General features: G+C 42.4%; 1 pseudogene; it reads left to right on the top strand.

The window, feature by feature from the left end:
- The first annotated feature begins 4,156 nt into the window (after nt 1-4,156).
- On the top strand, nt 4,157-4,274 carry LOC126458940 (5S ribosomal RNA; annotated as a pseudogene).
- Nucleotides 4,275-15,864: the final 11,590 nt, after the last annotated feature.

Here is a 15,864-nt window from a genome sequence, read left to right as displayed (position 1 = left end):
GAGCGTGTTTATGGTCCAGGTGTAGGAATATTTATTTAACTTCAAGGTATTTAAATGTATGTGTTTCGATATGTTTGTGAGTGAGCGTTGGCTTGGAGATATGGCGAGAGCGCTCTAGCCAATCACAGCGCTCGTTACTACGGTAGGCGACTACTGAAGTGAATGGAGAGACTGGATGGAAGTGGGGGAGGAGGACTGGGTCGCACAGGACCCGAGGGAGTGCTGGACGGGAAGGCGCGACGGATGGTCGCACGAAATACTTGGGGAGTGTTGAGCACTTTGCACGTGGTCACGGGAAATAGAACTACTTGTAGTGCCGAACTGCGCACTTGTGAGATTTCCGTGGCTTCTACAGTGAAGACATAGTATGCATTTAGATGTGAATATCTAGCGAGCTATGTTGTTGCTTCTAGGCGCTACAGTCAGGAACCGCTCGACCGCTTCGGTCGCAGGTTCGAATCCTGCCTCGGACATGGATGTGTGTGATGTCCTTAGTTTAGTTGGGTTTAAGTACAGGGTGATTCAAAAAGAATACCACAACATTAAAAATGTGTATTTAATGAAAGAAACATAATATAACCTTCTGTTATACATCATTACAAAGAGTATTGAAAAAGGTTTTTTTTCACTCAAAAACAAGTTCAGAGATGTTCAATATGGCCCCCTCCAGACACACGAGCAATATCAACCCGATACTCCAACTCGTTCCACACTCTCTGTAGCATATCAGGCGTAACAGTTTGGATAGCTGCTGTTATTTCTCGTTTCAAATCATCAATGGTGGCTGGGAGAGGTGGCTGAAACACCATATCCTTAACATACCCCCATAAGAAAAAATCGCAGGGGGTAAGATCAGGGCTTCTTGGAGGCCAGTGATGACGTGCTCTGTCACGGGCTGCCTGGCGGCCGATCCATCGCCTCGGGTAGTTGACGTTCAGGTAGTTACGGACTGATAAGTGCCAATGTGGTGGCGCTCCATCCTGCTGAAATATGAATTGTTGTGCTTCTTGTCCGAGCTGAGGTAACAGCCAGTTCTCTAACATCTCCAGATACTGTAGTCCAGTTACAGTAGCACCTTCGAAGAAAAAGGGACCAAAAACTTTATTGGCTGAAATGGCGAACAAATGTACAACTAAATGAAACTTTATAGCTCCCTTAATTCGCCGACAGATAGTGCTTAGCTCTGCCTTTTGTCGTTGCAGAGTTTTAAATTCCTAAAGTTGTGGTATTCTTTTTGAATCACCCTGTAGTTCTAAGTTCTAGGGCACTGATGACCTTAGCAGTTAAGTCCCATAGTGCTCAGGGCCATTTGAACCATTTTTATGTTGTTGCTAATAACTAATTGCGTGTAGTAGGAATCTATTGTTTCCCTGTTATCCAACATATATTTTATTTAATTGCTGGACCATCGACACGAATAAGTGTTTTGCAGTAAGAAACGGCATTCTTAAAGGTACTTCTGGTGTCGTGCTCATCAGTTAAAGTCGTTAAAGTAGTACCTGCATATTTTATTTACTTGCAATCTTTCACTTATAAATTTCTATGTTACATTCAAAATTCGCAATTGCCGAGTGATAGTAACTTTCGACCATTCGATTCATGTGTATATTCATATTGGATACTGTAGACTCAACAGTATTTGGCTTGTAAAGCGGCAACTACATCCCAGCGCCTAGACAACGAAACCAGCTAAATTTTTAATATTTCAAATCCGAGTCTGAGGGTACGTAGTTGAGGGCCACCATTAATTTTTATTTGAAAGCCCGCACACTTCGAAACGAAGAATCCCCTAAGGAAAATGAAGACTGCTGTTCACATAAACAGAGAGCTGCCTGAATTCCACGACTTGGAAATATCGAATACTACTGTAAAAAGAATCCTTGGAGACTCTAATCTTCATGGCCGGTGCCTAAGCAAAAAGCCATTATTATCGCCAAAAGATATGAAAGCGCGCCGCCAGTTCGCCAGAGCGCGTAAGCACTGGACACCTAAAGACTTGTTGCTTCCTTCTGATGGGATTCGATGTGCTCGAAGACCATTCAATGCAAGAAACGGTCCGCTACCAAGTACCCATTCTTAAGCTTGGTGGTGGGAACGTCTTGGTGTGGAGACGTTTCTCCCACTCAGGTGTCAGCCCTCTGGTGCATATTCAAGGCATAATGATCGTTTCAGATGTTTCGGAAATCTTGAAAATGCACATGTTACCCCATGGGAAACATAAAATGGGACAACACTGGTAATTTCAGCACGACAATGATCCTGAGTACATCTCTGTTCATGGCACAAACTTCTTAAGAAGAATGCTAGGAAGGATGCTTAAGAGGCCTGCCAAAAGCTAAGATCTCAATTCGATTGAACACCCGTGGGTTGAACTCGATGGAAGGCAAAGGCGACAAAAAATATCCGGCTGGGATGAGTTATTGCAATCTTTAGTTAAAAAATGGCAGAAAATCCGCCTGCATCGTTTGGCTACCCTCATTGACTCCGTGCCATCACGCTTGGCGGCTGTAATTAAGGCTAAAGGTTATCAACCAAGTATAATGGCTGTGAACACGGATTCGAATTCCGCAAATCTTTTAACCTTAACATGACTTTTGCCAAAGTACAGAAATTTGGTAAAATTGTCTCTGAGATTGTAAATTCTGAAACACATCGTTCCTTGTTTTGTGATATTAGTGCCATTAGCGCTGTTAATAAGTGACATATCGGTTATAAATATTTTCCATTGCATAATTTGTTTTTCTTATGAAACTGTGTCAAATCGCATAGTGTCGCTGCTTTATCTGTGCTCATAAACAGTGCCTCGTATTTTGTTGTTCTGAGGTGAGTGGACACAGCAGACTAAATCTTTGCTTGTTATCCTTTCAAGAGAAATCAGTTCAAATTGTGGACAAAATTGTTCATCCATTTGGTTGCGATTAGCATCACGAATGAATTCTTGCAGTGCAGTCAATCAAGAGATATGGGTTTAATGTACAATTAGGTAATTCTTTTGCGGCACACTAAAAAAAATCCAACTTCTTCAGTTCCTGGAGCGAACAGATTCAGTGGGCAACAGTTTTCCGAAATGGTACTATCTACTGAGAAAAAATCGCACCCTACTTGTCTCTGCAAAGTCTGCTCCGATGTCAGTAAGAGCCCAAATGCAAAAACGTGCCGAATTGTAATGCCGCTCTCTGTGTACGTGAGTGTCTGAGAACCCCTTTCGCTCAGTTCAATGATCGCGAAGATAATAAGACATAATATTTTTTTTTTTTTTTTTTTACATTTCTGTCAGCACTGACTGAAGTATGAGTGTACAGTGTTTTAAGAAGGGAATCAGAACTATAGATATACGGTTCCTAAGTTGATTGCAGCGGTAATCAAGAGTCAGTAGGTGTACTCATTTTGATTTCTCGTACATGTTACCGGCTAGGCTCGTTGTCCACTAATATTTGTAGTATGATTCCTTAAGAGGCCCTGGTGTTATCCGGTTTACGAAAAGAAACATTAACTTGTTGACGTTCGATTATCGTCGTACACTTCTGAACTCAGCTCTGTCAATAATATGGTTCTTCATTTACAAAATAAATGACTGCTTATAAACAATCACTTCCAAACTAAACTGTGTTTTCAAAAATGACTAGTTCATATTTTTCTCATACTGATGCATTGAAAAACATATTAACATTATTGATAAAATCGTATTTGACCGTAGTCAGTTCACAAGACAAAATTCACATAATCTAGCGTGCAAGGAAGTCGCAGGTTTGGCTTCCGACAAGCAGTCTCTTCCGTCACTTCATAGCGCCTCTCTGGCCACAGCCATAAACAAAGACACCACATTTCGTTGCTGCAAATAATTTGTAAAGCAACAATACAGCAATACTGAGTTACATTTATAAGAAAGTAATAATCAGAACACAGAAGTATTTTACAGAGAAAAACAATTATACATTCTCACCGATAATTCTTGATACTGAAGTTTCATGACTTGGGTTATGTTACAGATGTTACTAACTGCCAGTTACTGAAGAAGGAAACAAACCCAGATTCATAGGCTAGTTAACGTTTTCATAAGTAACACAAAGCGAAAGAAATGTACTTCCAAAATACAACACGAAATACAGTAAAAGATAAATTAAATTTCAAATAACAGTCACCAAACAACATAATGGACAACGGCCATGCCGCAGTGGATACACCGGTTCCCGTCGGATCACCGAAGTTAAGCGCTGTGGGGCGTGGACGGCACTTGGATGGGTGACCATTCGGGCCGCCATGCGCTATGGCCATTTTTCGGGATTCACTCTGCCTCGTGATGCCAATTGAGGAGCTACTCGATCGAATAGTAGCGGCTCCGGTCAAAGAAAAACATGATAACGACCGGGAGAGCGGTGTGCTGACCACACGCCCCACCTATCTACATCCACACCTGAGGATGACACGGCGGTCGGCTGGTCCCGATGGTCCACTTGTGGCCTGAAGACGGAGTGCAAACAACATAATAATCCCCAAAGCTTCCACACTAAAAATCAAATATGCAATTCTCAAAGAAACGCAGTCAAAATATGAATGGTGTCTAACGGTTCATTATACAGAGACGTGTCATCTGTTATTGAACAGGCAACTATGGTATAGATTCATTTCAGGTTTTTCAAAACATATCACACACAGGTACATTACGTGTGAGAACGGCATGTACATGTTATATTTTACTGAATAAAAGCATGGGTCAGTAAATGAGTGTCCACGGGATAGAAAATCAACCAAATTTCGTAAGCAGGGGAAAGGCAATTCGACGTGTCGATAGCTATACAATACTTCACAGTTTTGGAAAAGACACTTAATTGTATTTTTGCATCAGTCTATCAGTGATCGATGGAAGAAGGAAGCGGTGCAAGTGACAGGAAAAATTCACAGATCGAACTGACGCACACAGCTATACGCTTGTATCACCAACATCAATCTGTTGCGGAATTTTGAAACGTTTTCTTTGCTCGCATTGTATGTGATTTTCCCGCAGATCGAAAATCTCCTCTCTCGGATCAACATGGATACCGCAAACAACCACTGTTCGAAACCCAAATCGCTCTTTTCGTCCATCAGACTCAGAGGGCAGTAGATACGTGTGCCCAGATTGATGCCGTGAATTTTGACTTCCGGCAGGAGTTAGACAGAGGTCAGAACGGTTACATACTGCGAATATTGCGACATACAACATATCAGATAAGGTTTGTGTTTGAACTGAGAATTTGCTTGTGATTAGAACATAGCATGTCATTCGTAACAAAATCGCCAGGCGTACTCAAAGGGGGATTTATAGGACCAACACTTTTCACATTATATATAAATGACCTAGCCAACTACGTCAGAAATTCCTTGACGATGTTCACGAATGATGCTGTTGTATACTCTATCAGTCGAAAAGGTTTCGACGCTGGGTTACTTACACATAGAGATACGTTAAGATGGTGGTTCGAATGAATCAGGAGTAGTACTTAGCCACTCCCTCCCCATTTGAGTACAATACACAGAACATTCCTATAATCACGTGACAATGTCACTTTGGGATATTATTCAACTAGCCGGCCACTGTGACTGAGTGGTTCTAGGCGCTTCAGTTCGGAAGCTCGCTGCTGCTATTGTCGCAGATTCGGATCCTGTCTCGGGCATGGATGTGTGTGATGTCCTTAGGTTAGTTAGGTTTAAGTAGTTCTAAGTCTAGGGAATAACGACCTCGGATGTTAAGTCCCACAGTGCTTAGACCCATTTGAACCATTTTTTGATTTGTTCAACTCGCCCATCAAATTGGCTTGAGTGTATGTTATGTCGTCGAAGCCTTGACCTTTGATGTGAACTGCTCCACTTTGTTGCTTTGTAATAGCTTGGTAACGGTAATAACTAATCTAGTCACAGGTGACGATGTTTTTAAGAAAGTTACTGTCTGCATTTCTCATATCAATCAAGTCGTGGCAGGCGACCACGCGTCGTTAGTTTTGTTCGGGAGTCACGGCGTGGGGGACAAACTTTGTACACCATTTCTTCTTCTTCAGAACACTCTGCGGAGTGTCACTTGATTTAGAGACTGCGATTTTTGACGAAGCAACGTTGACACACCACTGTCTCACGTGCACACCTTAGCACTGACTGCTCACAACTGATAAGCGAATGCGCATCTATTGTTTACGGTTATTAGCTCTATCTGCGACCGTAGTTACTGCCCCGATGTCTTTTATACGTCAGGGATAAAACCACTTTCGCCACATTTTGGATGGATGCTGTATACTGGAGCCGCTACGCTAGAATCTGCTGCGCAGTGCAGGAAGACCATCAGAGGATCGATGCCTATGCCAGGGATTAGCAGTTTACCTTTACCATAAACAAATGTAATGTATTACATTTAGATAGGCGGAAGCTCTCATTGCTATATGAGGGGCATTCAATAAGTACTGCAACATATTTTTTTCTGAAAGCAGCTAGAATTAGTCAGGATTTAATTCACCATACTATTCCCCACTTCTTTGGTTACAAATGAATAATTTTCAGCATAATTTTCGTTCAATGCGACGGCCTTACGCCACCTTAGAGGGCCTGTACTCCCACATGGCACCACTCTATTTATCAACGTCGGAGCTAACGTACCGCTGCATCAGTAACGTCCCAATATACTCGTGCTGCTTCCAATGGAGTGCATCCTTCATTGGGCCACACAGATGGAAGTTGGAAGATGCGAGATCTGGGCTGTAGGGTGGATGAGGAAGGACGGTTCAATGAAGTTTTGTGAGCTCCTCTCGGATGCACAGACTTGTGTATGTCCATGTTTTGTCATGGAGAAGGAGAAGTTGGTTTGCATTTTTGTGGCCACGAAGACTCTGAAGTGGCTTCTTCAGTTTCTTGAGGATACCAGTATAGACTTCCGAGTTCACCCTTGCACCATGAAAGAGAGCACATCAATCAAAATCAACCCTTCAGATTACCCAAGCGGTTGGATGAGTGCCTCAGCACTGCCAACAGAGATGTTCAGTGGAGCAGCGAGGTGTTTAACTGTGATTAGTCAACCACTTCGAATGAGAGTGTCTGCACGTTCCAACACTGCAGGAGTCACAGCTGTGAGCGGCTGGCTGGCATGCGGGAGACTGGACATGTTTGCACGATCTTGTTGCGGCACTGACAAACGCCTTTCCCAACGGCTCACCGTGCTTTTATTCACTGTCAGGTCTCCTCAGACATTCCGCAAGCGCCTATGAATGTCTGCGATGCTCTGGTTTTCCACCAATAGAAACTCAGTTTTCTGCTTGAGAGGCATCTCCGTTACAGAAGCCATTTTAAAGGCCATCCATCAGAACTTCATGAAACTACATGGGGTCGGTTTGTAAGCGTACTATCATATCGCTGGCTTGGTTGCGGAGTATCTTTGCGGGCAGCCGCGTCTGTAGAGTCGAGCGCGGGACGCGAAACTGTTATGTTGTGTAGTGTGTCGCTCTGCATGTGAGAGGTATTGTTAGCGTGGAGGTTGAAGTGTTGCTGCAAGTGCTATTACAGTAAAGTGATGAAATATAGAAGTGATTCATGGAAAGTGCGTCAAGACGTAATTAAAAATGAGCAGTGCCGCCGATAACGTGTGTACCCACTCATTGCATGTCGTACCGTACAGTATCAATCATTCGCGCCGTGTTCGCTCTCTCAGAGTGAATTAATGTGAATGAGCAAAAATTAGTTACCAAAAAAGAGTGCAAAGAAGTGCCAGTGTCTTGTAGCGAGCGTGAGGACGTGCGTTCGATCATCGCGTTTCCGTATTATCAACAATAACCAGCACCGCGACGGTTACGCGCACGCTCGTACAACTGATAACTGTGAACTGTAAATTTAACTTTGTGAGCAGTATTAAAATTTATTACTAGTGTCAAGGAGGACTGGTACCAAAAGAAATCTGTATATGCGTGACGAGCGTAAGAACTTTCGTGTAATCATTCGGCTTCCGCATCATCAACAATCACCCGCGTCGCGCCGGTTATGCGTACGCTCGTCTGAGTGATATTGTGGACTGGTAATCATCCATTCATTAGGATAAACATTTACGAATTAGAGTGTAAACAGTGCTACCTGTGATTTCTTATCGTCTCAGACTACAGATGTTCATAGCAGACGTAGGACTGTGTTGTTTTAACGTTGAGTGGCTCCCCTAAGCCCGCCTGTATATTTCGATAGATAATTTTAGGCAAGCCAGCAGCAGTGTGGAGCAGAACAGTACGACCGCCGCGGGATTATCAGGTACGTGGTGTGGACAGGGCGCACTGTCGATACGACAACCCGTTTAAGGGTCCCCCACCGCCATTTAGATTCCCTGGCGTGTTACAGGTTGGTTGGTTAATCCGGGGGAGGTGAATAAATAGCGAGGTCATTGGTCCCATCGGATTAAGGAAGTCAGCCGTGCCCTTTAAAAAAAAAACGTCCTGGCATTTGCCTGAAGAGGTTTACAGAAATCACGAGAAACCTAATTATGGACGTCCGGGCACAGCCAGTGTTGCTAACCACTGCACCACCTCCCTTGGAAAACTATAGGGGCTGAAGCGGGAAAGTTCCCCTATGTTGGTTGGTTGGTTGGTTTGGGGAAGGAGACCAGACAGCGTGGTCATCGGTCTCATCGGATTAGGGAAGGATGGGGAAGGAAGTCGGCCGTGCCCTTTCAGAGGAACCATCCCGGCATTTGCCTGGAGCGATTTAGGGAAATCACGGAAAACCTAAATCAGGATGGCCGGACGCGGGATTGAACCGTCGTCCTCCCGAATGCGAGTCCAGTGTCTAACCACTGCGCCACCCCGCTCGGTACCCCTATGTTCCATGACGAATTCCGCACCTTTAAAACCTAAAGTGCCTGAGAACGAAAGTGTTTATATTACTTATTGAAAGCCCCTCGTATGTTAAGAGTGTTAAGTTGTGTCTGACAGACATGTTTGTAGTAATTCCACTTAGTGCATTTAGTGAAGTAGATAGTAAGACTTCGTATATCATGCAGCTCATTGTCTTCAACTCTTCTCTGTTTACCTTGGAAATCAAGAGTTATATTTGTATAAATAATTCCAAATGTATTCCCGTCTATCTCAGCAGTGGACAGCGGTGAAGATAAATATATTTAAGCATTAAATAAAGTGTTGTGTTATTTGAGTGTATTAATTCAATAGTCTTTTCTCTTTATCCACCTGTATCTACAGAAGAAGGATGCAATAGAATGATCACATGGTTACTGAACGATTGTTGGAAGCAGTAACATTTGCTTAGTATCTAGGAGTATGCCTACAGAACGATTGAAAATGAAATGAACACGTAAACTAATCGTAGGAAAGGCAAACGCCAGACTGAGATTCACGTTGTGGTTTACTGTTAAAATTCCCGGAGTGCACGCTACTGGAAGGATCAGCTAATATATTGATTCCTCCGTCAAATATGTCACAAATAGACAGTTAAGGTAAAATCAGACGGATTCGAGTACATACAGAGGCTTACAAACAGATCTTAACATCATGCGCCTTTCACGACTGGGTAAGGATGGTGTGTTAGTAACAGTACCACGCAAAGTGCGCTCCGTCGCACGTTGTAAAGTACCTTACGAAATGTAGGTGTGGATGTGCAGCTCACGCTTCGCCAAGTGACTTTTAGAAAATTTTAAGAATACTATAGACATGTTAAATATTTAATTAACAAGTTATTTACGCATCATCCATTGCTCCCGATTATAGCGTCTGTCTAATGTGTATTGTAAAAAATCTTACATTCCTGTGTCAAACAGACTGTAGCCATTTTATTCCACTTCTCAATCACGCAATTAGATTGACCCTGCCGTACAAACTACAGGAATACTACTGTCATAAAAACCTGGAACTGCTCCAAATGTATCTGAATCGAGCTTGCAAAATGCAAAGTATCCGCTTATAAATGGAGGATTGTAGAGAGACCAGAATGTGATTGTTGCACAAGGGAGCAAACAGCGAACCATATAATTAGTGGATGCGTGATAAGAAGATTTAAAGAGACCCAAAGCAACTACATGAAGGCTTCTCGGAAGACTGTGCCTTGGTTAAGTTCCTGATACATGGTTCTGATGTAACCGCGATAGTGCCGTTTCTGATTAACGTCAATTTACTTCACATGCTAGTTCGTTAATATCCGCATTATTTTCATATGTTATGCTGATGAATGTGCAATCAGTGCTCAGGCCGACTGTTCTGAAAAACCGAGAGAGGTGGGGCATTGGTTACTACACTGGCCTTGCATTCTGGATGGTTCCCTTGAAAGGGCACGGGGCGGTAAATCCAATCTTCCCTCCCTTTCCTTCCTGTTTGGAAAAGGTCGCACAAACCCTGCCTAAGGCCCTGGAAGAATTTATCACCTGCTATCATGAAAATCACCGGAAGGTCAATCCTGAAATAACTCAGATCGGTGTATTCGACCTCATGGAAGGAATTGCTCTAGAACACTGTTCGACTCCGAAATATCTTGGAATGACTCTGGACCGCACGCTTACATATAACGATCATTGCCTACACACGAAACAGAGAGTGTCTGACAGAAACAACACAGTGCGGAAACTGACAGGAACCACATGGGGAGCTGAACCACGCACCGTGAGAACTAGTGCGCTAGCGCTGTGTTATTCCAGTTCTGAAAATGGATGTTCCACATGGTACAGGTCCAGCTAGCCAGAAACATAGAAGTGGCGCTGAATGAGACGCATTGTCACAGATTGTTGAAGGCTTACAACCTTACACGAACTCCACTATTTGCTGGCATAGCCCCTTCTCAAATTAGATGAGAGGTAGTTGCTAGATGCAAGAAAAGGAAAGCTATGACTACGGAAGCCCACCCTTTATATGCCCATCAGCCAGCCAATCCTCATTTGAAATCACAAAAGAGCTTTCGGGCGACTACTGATCTCTTACAGGAACACCACTGCAGGCAAAGATCTCCAAGCGACGGGAGAAATGTCAACATTTAGAGAAACTGATCGTTCCAAAGGAAGAGCTCCTTTCTGATCAATCAGTGAAGTACACAATATGGAACGCTCTCAACAGACTTCCTTCTGGTACAACGAAATAATAGACCAACCTCTAAAAATGGAGCTTTCCTGTGGATTCAGTTTTTTGAAGTGTGGTGGCGTACAGACTAACAGCCATGTACTACAGTGTTCTTCACTGCAGTCACAAGCATCATATGATGAGGGAGACACTGAAAGCACTCGATGTGGTCAATTTCTGATCAACCAATGTGTAAGCCGTTGTCAGTGATCGATTTCCTTTTGTTGGTTACATGCTTTGCGCTTCTGACGCGACACTAAATTAAACGTATATCTTTTTTCCCGTTGTCGACGTGTCACATTATACTGCAATTTTTCCACACGCTAGATAAAGAAATAACCACCACGCATCTGCCACACTGCTGCACAGGTCATTAGATCCAGTAAATATTGTTTCTATGCCCGCTCGAAGAGGCGCAATGATTACTACCAGTATACTCCCCTCCTGTTCTGGACGAGCAGCGTGATTTAGTTTTTCCTTCTTATTGCTAAATTATCTATCAGAAAACTTGAATGGAAGCATTACGTTTGTCGTCAATGATTTTTCCTACAGTTTTATAGGGTACTGACGACCAAGAAAAGCGGTTGTCGACGTAAACTGGCGAAAGATGTGTAAAATTTTCTGTAAAGTACTTATAAGCTACGGGGAAAGACGGATAATTTTCAATAGGTACAAGGACAAAGGAAGAATAGTAAGACTGAAAGACCAAGGATGAAGTGCGCGGATGAAAAAGAGCAGAAGTCTGGGATATAGTCTTCCTCCCCTGCTGTTCAATCTGTACATCGAAGAAGTATTAATCGAAATCAACGAAAGGTTCAGGGATAGGTTCAAAATTCAGAATGAAAGAATTTCAATAATAAGTTTTGCTGATGATAGCTCTACCTTAATGAAAGTGAAAAAGAGTTATGGAGTTTTCTTGAATGAAATGAACATTCTAATGAATGTAGAATATGGACTGTGAATAAACCAAAGAAAGACGAAAGTAATGAGGAGTAGCATAAATGTTATTAATTATAAACTTAACATCAAATTGGGGGCTATGCTCTAATCAAAGTAAACAGCTTCTGCTACAGGTCATGGTATTAGGAGTCTTGTTCTCCGCTACCATCTTAATCATGTTCCTCACTTGTACAGCCTGTGTCTATCAATGACAGAGAACCAGCTGCCCGTCCGCACTTTCACACCATTTGATACAGACCGAGTTGCAACACCTAAGATTTGGGCAATTGTGATGGAACGAAAAAAGAAGAAAAGACTCTGTGGAAATTGTAAATAAAAATGCATGAGTATGTAAATACTACTAAGTTATTTTAAGAAATTCACATTTGTAGCTGTAGCCTGGGATTTGGTTGACCAAATCTTTCTGTTGCAGCAACAACCTCAGTCGAAACTTTGACACCTTCTGAGGGGCGGGCAGGTTTGTTGCCTACCAAATCCTGCTTCTGTCCGAAGTAATACTGCTGGCAATGCATGCTAGATGTATCCCATATTTCAGGGTATTTTTCACCCTTTCAACGAAGAATTCCGCATCCAAAATGGCTGCATCCATGTCAGGCTGACGGCAGCCGCCCTATTCACCTACATAACGACTGCTGCTTCGCGGCGAATGGCGAGAACGCTGCGGTGTAGCAGCGATTGGCGAGCGCAGTTCTCTCCCGCGTCTTCACTACGAGTTCGCAGCGTCACTGTCCCGGTGAGCGCGGCTCCACCGTTTCACATACGCTGCTGATGTCAGCGAGGAAACGACGCTGCGACCTCGAGACAGTACATGTGCATCGAGCCTACACCGATGTGGCAACCGCTCCCTGAAAGACTACGCACACCTCTAAGGCGCCAACACCAATCTCTGTATGGACATCTTCGGGAATAAAAAATGTTATTGTTAACTGACCTGATTTCCCGTTCCCCGTGATACTGGTAAAACAAAATCCACCGTCGTGCAAATGCCATTCTGGAACAGAAGTGACCATTTTGCATTTCATGATATCCGCATCTCCAACACAATTCCAGAAGTAAAACACGCACGACGAATGAGGCAAGGAAATATATAGTTAGTTACAGGTTTCATAGATATCTTGAACGATTATTTTATATAAATGCCGTGGAAAGAGTCAGTTTACGAAATATGTGTACATGATTAGTGTTAAAATTAATGAACACATTAGTTTATAGTCCTACTCATGCAGCAACAGTTAAAAACTTTTCTTTTCAGGCTACCAGTTATTAAAAAGAAATTCGTCCATGGAATACAATGATTTGTCTAGGAAAATTATTTTAGGTAAGATTTAAGATACGCTTTGCTACCTGTAATTGAGCAAACGTTTAAAAACTTTTGTTGCTGCATATTGAACTAGTTTCTGGGCCACTGGCTGCTTTAATAATGTGTAATAGAGGTAATGTTCTTTTCTCTAGAGCTGTAGGTGTGGATGTGATTTGTCTTCTCAAATTGAAATTGATGTGTTATTTACAAAGAATTATGTTACCGAATATATTTATTATGACTCTGCAAATAAAATGCCTAACTCCCTAACGAGAAACCTGTGGCTGAATATCATCTATTACTCATACTGCTCGCTTTTGCGTACTCAGTACTTTATTTCTAAGTTAAGAGATAACTCTTAGAATTATTCCATAAGACATTATTGAGTGGAAATATGCAAAATATCTCAGAAGGTTGATTTGCTTCTTTCCAAGGAAAGCAATTGTATCATGTGCAAAAGAAGCTGAACGTAATTGTTTGAGAAGCTCTATAATATGCTTCCTCCATTTCAAATTTTCATCAGCATGTACACCAAAAAGTTGGAGTGTTCTACCCTATTTACGGACTCCATTTTATGTGTTATTTCAGTTGTTAGTATTACTCTATTAATCGAGTAGAACTGAATATCACGTGTTTTCTGCAAATTTTCCAGAGAGTCATTTTCAAATAATCACTTAATAATGCTTTGAAAAGCTTAATTAAGAATCTCTTGTCTGACTTCCTTTCTAATGGGACTTACTATAACATTAGTACAGTCTGAAATACACCAATCCTGCTTGTTGAATGTTAAATCGTACGTCTTTCGGATTACGTATAAGCAATACAAGTGGACCCATAACTGAATCATGTGGGACTCCCTTAGTGGAGAAGCAGATTAGCACAGACAAGATCTACGAATAGTATCAAATATCGGACGTAAACTGAAGAAGAATTTCTGGCAATGTTTCTTCGAAGTACTGCATTGTCTGGAAGTGAATCATCGATTGCAAAAAAACTAGAAAAGAAGAGAATCGAAGCGTTTGAGATGTGGGGCTGTAGAAGGATGCCGATAATTAGGTAGTCTGATAAGATACAAAATATGGGATTTTCCACAGAACAGGTAAGAAACAGAACATAGAAGAATGCACAAGATTATTTTACATGTATTAAAATATAAACATCTGCATCTACATCTGTATCTACACTCCGCAAGCCACCTTACAGCGTGTGACGAAAAGTAATTTCCAGTGCTCACTCCCCCGCCCCTCCCCCCCCCCCCCCTCCCCCGTTTCCGCCGTTTGCTGTTCCTGTCGCAAATGGTTCGCGGGAAGAACGAGTTTTGGTAAGCCTCTGTCTGGATTGAAATCTCCCTAATTTTATTTTCATGGACCTTTCGCGAGATATACGTCGGAGGAAGCAATATATTGTTAGACTCTCCTAGGAACTTACGCTCTCAGTACATTAACAATAGGGTACACCGTCTTGCAGAATGCTTCTTATGCAGCGTCTGCCACTGCAGTTCGCTGAGCATCACCGTGACGCCTTCGCACTTGCTTAATGAACATGCAGCGAAACGTGCTGCTCTTCTTTATATATTTTGTACTTCATCTATCACTGTTATCTGTAGGTATTGGTCGAAAGAGCGTTTCGCAAGTCACTTCCTTTGGCATGGACTGCATTTCCTGAGGAATCTTCTAGCGAATCTTAGTCTGGCATCTTCATTACCTGCATTAATTTTATGTGGCCGTTCCACTTCAGATCGCTCCGAACGCTTGCACTGAGATATGTTAGGGAAGTAAGAGATTCCTACGATTGTTTTACAATCGTGTGATCATACAATAATGGGTGTATCTGTGTAAGTATTAGAAATACGTTACATTTATCTATGTTGAGGATCAGTTGCCACTCACTGCACCAATCGTGTTGATCCTCTGCAAGTCTTCCTGCGTTTGGCTGCAGTACTGTAGCTTTGTGATTCTTCCGTATGCAAGTCGTTATCTACTAAGTCGTTTGTGTATATCGTCAAAAGCGATGGTAATGTAACGCTCCCGTGGCGCACACCCGAAGTTACTTTTACGTCGGAAACTTCTCTCTGTTCAAAATGTCACGCTCTGTTCCGTTTGCTGGGAACACTTCAATACATTTATTCTGTTGGTTTAATATTCATTTCACTCATATTTTGTTCACTAGGCGGCAGTGCGGAACTGTATCGAACGCCTTCCATAAGTCAACGAAAACGGTATCTACATGTGCGCATATATCTACTGCTTTCTGTGTCTCGTGGACAAACAGAGTGAACAAAGTTGTACACGATCGTTGATTCCTTCAGAGAAGGTTTTCGGTCTCCAGAAATGTAATAGGTGAGCATAAAAACGTTCCAATATTTTACAATAGACCGACGATAAAGATGTTGTCTGTCCTCCAAGCCTTCTTTCCAACCATTAGGAAGCATGATTTACCAATAAGCACATATACAGTTGGCGGTAGTGTCGCTTACCCATGAGCAGTCCAATTGGCGGAGCTGGTACTCGTACTCCGGTGAGTCATGTGAAAAGGTTTCTGACGTTATTA

Source organism: Schistocerca serialis, chromosome 2, assembly GCF_023864345.2.
Source record: "Schistocerca serialis cubense isolate TAMUIC-IGC-003099 chromosome 2, iqSchSeri2.2, whole genome shotgun sequence".
Classification (NCBI taxonomy): domain Eukaryota; kingdom Metazoa; phylum Arthropoda; class Insecta; order Orthoptera; family Acrididae; genus Schistocerca; species Schistocerca serialis.
Note: the sequence above shows the minus strand (reverse complement) of the source record. Positions and strands in the feature narration are given on the sequence as shown.